We start from the raw sequence: 8,977 nt of genomic DNA on the forward strand, positions 1-8,977 counted from the left end.
TATCAATATTTTTTATTTTATATTTTTTCCCCTGAAATGTATGGGTGGAATTTGTGTAAAGAATTCACGCGAGCTATTTTAACGCATTACTCATGATCAAGGTTATCCTAAGTTTATAGAAAATTATAAAAAAAAGAAATTTAACTAAAGAATTGCCGCTTTGGTATGGGCGAAAGCTGATCACTTGAGATACCTTTGTGAGTTATAGATAATTCTCTCCTGGTAACCAAACACTACAAAACCTCGTTTCCTGGTTACGTGTAAGGTAGTGTGAAAGCAAAGTAAAGATTTTTTTTTAACCCCTTTTTTTTGTTAATGTATGTACTGGACCTGTACCCTAAAATGCTTTGTTTGCGTATGCCCTCTTTGCTTGTTTTGCGATAAAAATTTCCAGATTTTGGTTTATCCCCTTCTCTTCTTTAGAAAGGCTCTACCCGTTTTTAAATTTAATCAGACATTTTTCCCAAGATATTTTGACACCCCAAAAAAAAAGAAAAGTAAGGGAAAAGGGGTAAAACATTTTTTATTTTTCCACATCTATTTAAATTCTTGACTAAACGGAATATTTCTTGTACAGGACAAAGAAACATGTATCTGTGTAAATGTATGAGCAGAATCATTATAATTCTCGACAATACATATATAGCTATACTTTTTAATATTTTCCCGTTTGGTGTTTGTGTTTTGTATTTGCATTTCCTCCTTGCGTACGTTTTGTGCATTTTTGTGGGATTCATGTGGGAAAAACTCCCAAGTGAACACAAAGGGAAAGTACAAAAAAAAACCCACACAATATGCCGGGGCCTTTTTTCACTATATATTCATGCCCTGAAGAAGCAATAAAGTGAAAAGGCCCTCGGCATATACGTGTAATTTCAAGTTTAATCTCCCCCACATGTGCCTCCCCACCTATCCATTAAACTCGTTAACATAAAAAAAATATACAAAATTATATACAAAATTTATTTTTAAACTCGCAAGAGACTGTATATGATAATTTTGTAAAAAGAAGCAAGAATTAGCAAGGATTATAAATATAGTTTTTTTTTTTTGAAGCTTGTCAAAAGGCAGCCATAGTAATGCATTGGAATCTGTATGCATTCTGAAAGTGATCTCTTCAAACACCCCACAATAACTAAGATATTAAAATTGGGTTTTTTTAAATTTTATATTTAATGATAATAAAAATGAATTATTTAATTTTTTTTTAAAATTTTTTCCAAGTTTGGCTTGGATTCCATTTGATAAAAAGGTATTTTTGGGTTTTTGCAAAACTGTCTGCTTAAATTTTGCTAAAGTGTGTCAGTTTGGTGCTGACTCGGGAACCGATCCTTGCCCGCCGTGGTGCCCAGCCACATTAGTAACCTCCAGGCGACAGTTGAAACTTCTGCGCCGGGGCGGGGCGCAAACCCGGGCCGACCCCGGGGAAATGAGAGGGCCGACACTTTTCCCCCACTGTACTACCCCGGAGGCTAGTAAAAAACACTCACCCCGGGAAATTTTTTTCTTATTTTTTATATTATTTAATCATAAATATTTAATAGAAACAAGTAAAAGGGGGTTGTTTTTTATTGCTTTTTTTGTTCTTTAAACCCATAAATTTTTGGTATCACTGAAACTTCAAATTAAAGGGCAGTTACGAAATATATAAAAAATGATTGGCATATTTAATAAATGACCACAATACCCAGGTATAGTTATTATTACTTCATTGCCATTGGCATTACTATTGTCATTAACGTTCTTCTTATTATTAATCATCATTATCATTATTGCGTTATAATTTACCATTATTATTATTATTGTATTGTCATTTACAATTATCATTCTCATAGCTATCATCAATATAAAAAGGATATCAAAATAATGATAAATAAAAAATCTATACTTTAGTTTTTTTAGGAAAACAAAAATTACCCCTTTTAAATTTTAAAATTGACTGTAGCTTTGGGTATAATATCGTACCACTCGAACAGACCCGGCCGTCCGTAATTGAGTTCTGACTACTCAATTACATTCGGCTGGTTTTGTTCGAGCGGTACGACATTTATAATCAAGGTGTTCTCGTACGCCTGACAGCACCGACGCTCCCCCAACGAAACTTGAACTAATTGTAAATTTGTGGCGCATGAATATAATGTCTCTAATTTCAAGTTATAAACAGAGTTGGGCACCACATCCAGTGTCATCTGGTTATATTAGTTATGAAAAAAACGACATTTCTGGGTCAGTCTATTTACTCCAAGAACGTTAGGGTTTTACTGCAATATTTAGATGAGAAATAAACTCGGCCCAAATGTAGAGATGTGACCTAAACGTTGGCCGCCACATTAGAATTCTCTTAACATTCAGATATCCCCCAAAAAAGGGTATTTTAAAAAAAGAAAAACAAATCAAATTATTTTTAATACCAAAGTAGTTATTTTATAAAGATATCAACATTTCGTTTGCCTTCTATAAAAAATAATGTTAGCAGTAATATCAGTGATCAGAAGAAAGTTATTATTGTTGTTGCTGTTATTATTATTATTATTAGACTAAGACTATCGGAAATAATAAGTGTAGATTTTTTTTTTTAGAGCTAGTATGCATCTTTAAACCTATCAAATTTGGTATCATTGGACTCCTATTGAAATAATTGGCAGAATTTATATATGAGCACAATAAGGAAAGGGGGTGTAGTTATAAATTAAAATTACTGTCTTTGGGTCTTTTATTATTTTTTCATTATCTTTTTTTTTAAATTTTTTTATGTTTTATCTTTTTTCTTAAATTTGCACAAATCATTCCATCGTAAAATCATTTTGTATTATCTTTTAAATATTATCTTTTGAAATTAATTTTCCCTTACTTCCCTTTAAATTTGGCCTTCACCATTATAAAAAGGATAATAACAAAATAATGACAGCATAGTGTTAATGTGGAAGGTAATTTATAAAATGCAGTAGAAAAAACTGATTTTAGGACAATTGAAAAAACCCCTTTAAATTTTAGTTGGGGTGCGGGAAATTGAGTTTTAAAGCCAATTCCCAAACCAAATATAAAACAATAACAACAAAAAACTAAATTTAAACCACAATATACACATTTTTTGAACATGCGGACAAACCAATGTGGCACAGAACGGCTGGTTTTGTTCGAGCGGTACGACATTTACAATCGGGTTCTTGTACGCCCGACAACGCCGACGCTCGCCCACTAAACATGAAACAATTGCAAATCTGTGGCGCTGCAGACAAGGTCTATAATTTCAAGTTATAGCCTGAGTTTTGGGCCCCACCCCCGGGTGCCCTAGTGTGAAATTAGTTTTAAAAAGGAGGACCGGAAACTCCTGGCCAGGCCATTATTAATGTAGTGTCCTCGTCCAAAGGAGATAAACCAAAAGTTTCTTGGGGGGCAAATTTTAGTATAAAAAGGGGTGATCAAATTCTTAGAAGGAACTTTTCGAAAAAGGGGCCCTAATTTGTTGTGTTATTGTTTGCCTTCATTTGGTTGTGCCTGAATTTGTATTTTGGTTATGATAACACTAAATCTAAACAAATATTGATGGAAATACTAACGGGGGTGCCAAAAAAAGAGGGAAATTTTCCCCCCTTTCTCTTATGGGAATCCTACAAATTCCAATACCGGGAAAGGAAACTGGGATGGCAGCCAAAAAATAAGGTTTCCGGGGGAATAAACAAAAAGGAACAGCCATGGAGTACCCTTTGTTTTTGTTTTTCATAGCAGGATTTGTCCCAGAGTTTCGCTAATAGTCGTTTTGTTTCCTTATATATATAATCGTATACCTGAAAGCATAAAGACTCACAGTCAAAAGGGGAATACTAGAAAAACCCTTTAAAATATAAATAGATTAGAATTTCCCCTTTTTCTAAAAATCCTTAAATCCCAAACCAAGGAACAGGGACAAAGGGAAACGAACTGTAAAATTTAATAAATTAAACTTGTATTTCCCTTATTTTCTCTTATTTTTTTCTTTATTGTTTATCTTAGTACCTAGTAATTGATATAAAGAAAAAAGTGGACAAAAGCAAAGTAACATTTAATTTAACAAAATTTTACCTGCGGGCCAAAAAGGATCTTATGACTTAAACTATTGTTTACCTCAGATTTATTTTTTATGTAGATTTAACTCGTACTTTGATTTTTTTCAATAATGCAACAACTTCAATAATGCAACATCAGTGATATTACAATCAATAGTGCAACTACATCTAGCCAAAATTATCGCACTAGAGAAGACAAGCTCATGATTTAGATTTTTTCTTGTCACCTCTACAAACCCTTGAAAATGACAATAGTAATTACCAAACGAGACAAGGGACAGATTTTAAAATTTCCCAAAAAAAATGTAAAAAAAAAATGAATGGATATTTTGAATGACCACACACAATTCAAATGATTCACGACTGAATTTATCCCCATCTGCTATTCCAAAGAAAAAATTTAAAACAAATTTAAATTTTTAATCAAACCCTTATTAATGAAAACACCTTCCCCACTTCCTTTCCCCCGCCCTTTGGTGTGCTTTAAATCGACCACCCAAGGATCATAAACGAAATAATCCTTTTAGACCTATTATTTCCTCGATTGGCACTTTCAGTTATAATACCACAAGATTTCTGGTTCCCATCATATCTCCTAATCAATGCACTGTTGATAATTCCACATATTTCGCTAAATAAATAACATCACGTCCGGAATGCCAAATTTTTTTGGGGGTTGGGGTCCTTTCAAAAACCTGCCTCTAAAAGAGCCCCAAGAGTTAATAGGTAAAAACCAAAGGCACTTTTCCCATTTTAAAAATTTTTTGGTTTTAATAAAAAAATTTCCCAAAAAAAAATACAAAAAGTATATATAATATATATATTATATTTTATATATTATATTAAAATATATATATATATTTGATATATTTTTATTTTATATATATATTATATTTTAAATAATATATATATATATTATAAATAATTGAGTGTCTGGGTTTTTAAATCAGGAAAAAATTTTAAAACCTTGCAAAAAAATTTTACCCTCAGATTAAATTTACTTTTTTTTTTCTTTATCCCAGCACATTAGAAAGGGTTTTTAGAACAGCTTTTTAACCAAAACTCTAAATTTCTAAAGGGGTTATTTTTTTGGGCTCCCTTGCTCCCCAAAGCTAGGTACACTTGCTAAAAAATATATCTTTACTTTTTCTGACTTAATAATATGCTACGAAGATGAAAGCGGTTGGAAAAAAGTGCTGTGAGCTCTACCTGATATTGGTATCCCCGATAGGCGGCACGTGGGGGACAGTTGACCCCTAGACTCTGCCCCATCAGGGTCTAGTTTGCCTCCCCGAAGGCCCACTTTTTTTTTTTTTTTTTTTTACTAATTACACCTACATAGATCCGGGTTTTATAGTTTTAAAAATCCCCCACGGGATCCCTTTTTAAAAAAATCCCTTGGGTTTCTTTACATTTTTTTTTTTTGGGTTTTTAAACGTTTTTTTTAATTTTTTTCAGGGTTAAAACCCGCCAGCAGTCAAACCTGGTAAAAGGGCACTACCGCCGCTGTCCGTCTAGTGTACCCACTAGACCCCCCCCCCCCTTAAACGCCCACTTTGGTAATGTAGCATTCCTATTGAAATTTTTCCTACATTTTTTAATTAAAATTATTTTAAAAATTTTAATATTTAATATATATATATTATATATTATATAACATATAAAACAAAATAAAACCATATATAAAATTTTTTTATATACACACACCACACACACATAATATAAAATTAGATAATTTTATATATAATATATATTATAAAAATTATATATATATATATATAAAATACATATATTATATATGTATGTATACATACATGATATTATATATACACACATGCATATATATACATAGATATACCTATCCACACACATATATATCCATATACATGTGCATATATATGCATCTATAAATATATAGATATATTCGAACCTCCTTAACCACTAAAAAGAAGAAAATGTGGGCCCAGACCCCCTGCCCACCTAAACGTTTTCCTTTTTTCTGTAAACAACAAAAAACATCGTATTATGTACTGTACACCGAAAAAAAAGTATGTGAATATATATATTATATATATAATAACACAAATAAATAAATAAAAAAATATATATAATATTTTATCTTATATATTATTATATATATATCTATATTTTTAAAATAAAATTATATAATTACATATATCCCTATATATATATATAATTTATAAAATATTTTAATATATATTTATATTATATATATTGTGTGGGGTTTTGTGTGTGTGTGTGTGTGGGTGTTTTTGTGTTTTTGGGGAAATTCATAATAATCATCAGGCAAAGAAGGTTATATGAACAAGACCGCAAATGTGCTGCTGTCTCCTTTTCAAATAATAAGAGAGAGAAAACAACAAAAGACAAAGTTATCTTAGTGACGTGTGACAACCAACCTTGGATTCTCGTTGGCGATTTCCTTTTCGCTTGACACTCTTCGACAATCGCTCAGTTTCTTCATCTTTGCTCTTTAACATCGCTTGCAATTTCTTGATTTCTTCCTGGGTAGGGAGGCAACACAGACGACTTAGTCGGAGTTATTTAAAATATCTGTTGGGATATAAATTTTTTACACTTTATTTATGTTTTCATGTATGTGTGTACAATGTGTATGTATATATACACACATATACACACAAACACACACAAAAGGGTGTTGTGTTTTTTGGGGTTGTTTTGTGTGGAATTACATATTAATCATATCAAGATAAAATATATTAATTTTATATATTATTATATATATATTTTATATATATTATATAAAATTATATATATATATATAAACATCCCACACACCCACACAAACCACAACTACGCTATATATTATTTGTTATTATATACATATAGCCCGATTGATTATAAAATTATATATATATAAAATATATATATAAAAATATTTATATTATATATATAACTTATATTGGGTGGCTGCTTTCCTTTTCATCGTTATTATGTTTGTCTTTTTTTGGGTATACCCACACCCCACCACACAACACCCCATATATGTAAAAAAATATATATTTTATATATATATATATATATCTAATATATTTTATATATTTATTTTAAAATATACTCTATATATATATTATATATATATATATATATATAAAAGGGAACTTTTTTCCACAGAGCGAAAATTTTCACATTAAATTTTGGGTAGGGATACCATCTAAATTTTGGGCAACGCAAGCCCCGACCACGGAATGTTTTTGGGGATAAAAGCCTTTCAAAAGCACCAAACATGAGGTAAAAAGAACAAATTGAATTTTTTAATTTATTTTTTTAAAATGGGAAAATATATTTCTATGTAAGTATATTTTACACACACACACACACACACATGCGGGCAGCCCTCTTACCCAAAAATGTAAAAACATACCTTGCGGTGGCTGTGAAAAAATAGCATGGGTGAGAGGACGAGGCCCTGCACGAACAAAAAAAATGGCCCAAAAACCGCAACGCTTCTCGGACGTCTGACCCCTTCGCTGTTCACCTCTCTCTGGAGGTCCGGGGGCCTCCTTCATAAAAATAGCCTCCCCCCACGAAAGGAAGAGGGTAGAACCCGGGTTTTCTTCCATTAAACCCAACAACTTCAACCCCGGGGGCGACAGGGACCCACAACTGCCAAGGCCCTTGTACCCCTAATTATTTGGCTTACCTAACCGCTTAGGACATGTAAAAAATTTTCTCTGTGTATCTCTCGTTTTGTATCCCCTAAGAAGCAATAAAGCAAAAAAGGCATTGGGCCCATTTTCGTGTTTTTCCCCTTCTACTCCTCTTGGGTGTTATTTTGAAATTTTGGGTTTCGACATGAATTCCCCCACAAAAAAATACCCCACACACACACACACACACTATATATGTGTCGTGTGTTTGTCGTATGTGATATTTTATACGTATGCATTTTTTTTAAGATGTTTTGTGTGGTGAAATTCCCTTTCTCGTTCTTCTTTCCCCTTTCAGATCTGGGGCCCAGTTTTGAAATTTTCAAATTTTTCCCCCTCTTTAAATCTCATCCTGCAGCTTCTTCAGGGCCCTTTTTGGTGTCGGGCCAAAAAAGGGATCAGGAAGGACTCGTAAGATTAGGGATAGGGTTGATGTATGTGATACTTAAAACGGTAAAATATACAGGTATGTGTAGGGATACGCAATATCCCATATTTTATTAATATTTAATAATATATATATATATATATTTATATATATATATAAAATTTTTATATATAAAATATACGCATATACTCATAATGCAATATATTTTATTTTAATATATATATATATATAAAAAATATATATTTATATAGATATATATAACATATATATTATATATATAATATATATATATATAATTAAAATTATGTGTGGGGTGTGTTTTTGGTGTGTGTTTTGTGTGTGTTTTATACATACATAACACATATATACATTCCAAAAGATAAAAAATGTGTTTGTGTGGGGTGTGTGTTTGTATGTGTGGGGCTTAGAAAGGTGCGTGTGCGTTTTTAAAGTGTTTTTGGGGGTATATTATATGTATATATGTATATTCTGTATATGCACAACATCATACACACACCACACCCCTTATACATAAAAACACACATGCATTTATGTATATTTGCTTTCATTTTTTCTATGTATTTTGTATAAATTAATTCATGTATGCGCCCCGCGTGTATTTTCCATATAAAATCTACCCTTCATTCTTCATTTCTCAGGGCAACTAAACCCAGGGCCAGTGAAAGCGAAGGGGCACTCGCCTCCAGCAAATGGACGAAAAGTGTTATGATGGCCGGGTTTCTTCGAGCCACACGAGGGCGTTTTCTCCTCCGTTTTTGGGGGAATCGAGACTGAGGCCGCTGTTTTTTTTCGAGAACCACTGCAACCCGCCCCCCAACGGGGCCCCCCCT

Source organism: Penaeus monodon, chromosome 41 (assembly GCF_015228065.2).
Source record: "Penaeus monodon isolate SGIC_2016 chromosome 41, NSTDA_Pmon_1, whole genome shotgun sequence".
NCBI lineage: Eukaryota > Metazoa > Arthropoda > Malacostraca > Decapoda > Penaeidae > Penaeus > Penaeus monodon.